Below are 2,973 nucleotides of genomic sequence, written 5' to 3' on the forward strand. Positions count from 1 at the left end.
TAAATAAATAAATAAATAAATAAATTTAAAAAACGGCTGGGTGTATTTTTTCCTGGTGTTTGGACTGCTTCCCTAAGTACTAGAGAGCCAAAAGTAAGTTTAAAAAAGATGAAAAAAGTGAGTTTAGCATAATATGTGCCCTTTAAGAAAAGTCATCAGATCAGTGTATATCCATCAACCTTGAATGAGCAGCAGAAGAACATCAGCAAATATTTAAACTCTTATCTCAGAGAACTGGGCCCATAGCACCTTTCACTTTTTCTCCGCTTCTGCACAGGACCTGATTTGTTTCTGGGGAAAAGCTGAAAACTACACAGACTTCAGGCATGAAATGAATCGAGTGTTAGAAAGCAGTGTATGGGTAATGGACCTAGTGTCACAGACTTGTCTTTCTACGTCATAACTTTGGAGTTGTAGATTTACAGAGAAAGATTTTTTATGTTTTCTGTCTAAACCAAAAACAGAATCAGCCATCATCTTTAATTTAGCTGATTTTTAGTTTTTGGTCCATATGTTGCATTATTTGGTTCTGGTAGATTTTTTTGAATCGTGCAAAAATCTGTGCATGTCAGCCACATTCATTTTCAGTCCTTAAATCTAAGCTCTCAAAGCAACCCCCAGTTTTATTCACTACATTCATAAAGTAGTCAACAATGACTTATGGGTCACTATTTGTTATGGATGTTTAAAGTCATAAATTGCCATGTGTGTCAGCCGGTAAAACAAGGATTTCATCACTGGTAATTACAACACCTGGCAAAAAGTATGGAATCACCAGTCTTGGATGAGCACTCATTTAGACATTTCATTCTGTAAACAAGCTCAGATCAAAAACATGATACAATAATTCTGTAGGGGTCACCTCGAGTGAAGAAACAAGATTTACTGCCTCGAAGCAGGCCTCGCACAGGCCTGACGAGAGGACAGGAACTCTGTCACAAACTGAACTCTATTTAGACCATGACAGGTCATTTCAACCCAGAAGAGAACTCCTCAGTTCTCTTAATCAGATAATGGACAGAACAATCTCTTCTGTTCGTGATTCATTTGTTGTTTAACTAAGAATGTTTTTGCCTTTGTTAAATCATGATAATGACTGTCACAGGAAAAGTGGAACCACTTTTATCTTTTATCTTGCCTAACAGATTAATAATATAAAAAATCACAGAGAAAATCATTACAATGTTTTCATTGTGTTTTTATGTAAATCACTGTTTTTATTTTACTGGGAACACAGTAATATAATTGTGGATTTTTCCTGAGAAAATCTTTCATTTATCTGGACTAACAGAATGGTTCGGACTGATTATTAAACAGAAATGTTAATTAATCATCAGAAATGTTTTGCAGTGATTTCTCTTAGAGTCTATCAGAAGAAAAGCTAAAGGAAGGTTATCATATTCTGTTGTTGGACAACCACAGAATTTAACCTTGACTGGCGCCTGGCTGGCAAGTCTTTATCTTTCTTCTTTTATCTGACTCATCTTACGCCTGAGGGCGGAACCAAAGTTCGTCCGTTTCTATTACTAACCACGGACGTCTTTGAGCGACACACTTCTTCCTGGATGCCAAACTAGGAAGGAAGGCTGAGTTTCTCTCCGGAGAAGCCAGTTTGGCTCGTTAGGTCTTGCCCATGAGCTAACTAGGGGGGATCTAACAATCAGGACAGCGGCACACCAGCCGGATGTCCCACCCAAGGCTCCTCGCCTCCAAGTGTGTTTTAACTCCCGAGGGGAGATTTTATTTTGAAAAAAGGAAACGGATGTACAGCTTGAATCTTTCTGGCTTGGACTGAAACAGACGAAAAGTTCCCTGAAATAACACCTTTCTCTCCAAGGAACAGTGAGCGAGCCGATTAAAGTTCCCTGACTGATCGGAGGTGAGACAGTCCCTACCCAGGGGTTGCTTAAGAAGCCATCACCAGGTAAAACTGACGTGTTCCGGGTGACGTGTCATGTGGAAACTGAGTGCAGAAGGGACGTGCTGATCCGGTTGACCACACTTGATAAAGTAAAATTAGTAGCGATACTAACCTTACTTTCATCCTTTACCTTGTCTTATTTGCCAAAACTTAAGCTGAAAGTGCCAGTAAAATTGTTTGGTTGTAATATCAGAACTGACGTTTTTTTATTAATAATATAAAAACACAATGAATACATTGTAATGATTTTCTCTGTGACTTTTTATATTATTAATCTTTTAGGCAAGATAAAAGAGAAGAAGTTCTTCCACTTTTCTTGTGACAGTCATTATCATGATTTAACAAAGGCATAAACATTCTTTGTTAAACAACAAATGAATCATGAACAGAGGAGATTGTTCTGTCCATTATCTGATTAAGAGAACTGAGGGGTTCTCTTCTGGGTTGAAATGACCTGCCATGGCCTAAATAGAGTTCAGTTTGTGACAGAGTTCCTGTCCTCTCGTCAGGCCTGTGCGAGGCCTGCTTCGAGGCAGTAAATCTTGTTTCTTCACTCAGATCAAAAACATGATCCAATAATAAGGTCATTTAAGCAACTTGTTGGCTTTCAGGAACACTCAAAGAAATGAAGAGAAAACATTGTGGAAGTCACTCAATGTTACTTTTATTCCAAACACAGGGACAACATATGGAATCACTCAATTCTGAGGAAAAAAGTATGGAATCACTCAAATTGGAGGTAGAAAATAAGGACACACCCAGTCAATTTCCTTTCCCTAAATGGAACCTGCCTCAGATTAGATCTGCTCATTAGTCRGCAGTTAAAAACACCTGAAGTCATGACACCTTGGAGGGCTGCTGGACGAAGTGGAGTGGCAAGAACCGTGGCTTCAACAAGAGAAATGTCTCTTGAAACAAAAGAGACGATTGTGAAACTTCTTGAAGAAGGTACAGTAACTCTTCACACATGGTTGCTAAAGATGTGGGTTGTTCACAGTCAGCTGTATCCAAGATATGGACCAAATACAAACAGCATGGAATGGTTGTTAAAG

This window comes from Austrofundulus limnaeus, unplaced genomic scaffold (genome assembly GCF_001266775.1).
Source record: "Austrofundulus limnaeus strain Quisiro unplaced genomic scaffold, Austrofundulus_limnaeus-1.0 Scaffold556, whole genome shotgun sequence".
Taxonomy (NCBI): domain Eukaryota; kingdom Metazoa; phylum Chordata; class Actinopteri; order Cyprinodontiformes; family Rivulidae; genus Austrofundulus; species Austrofundulus limnaeus.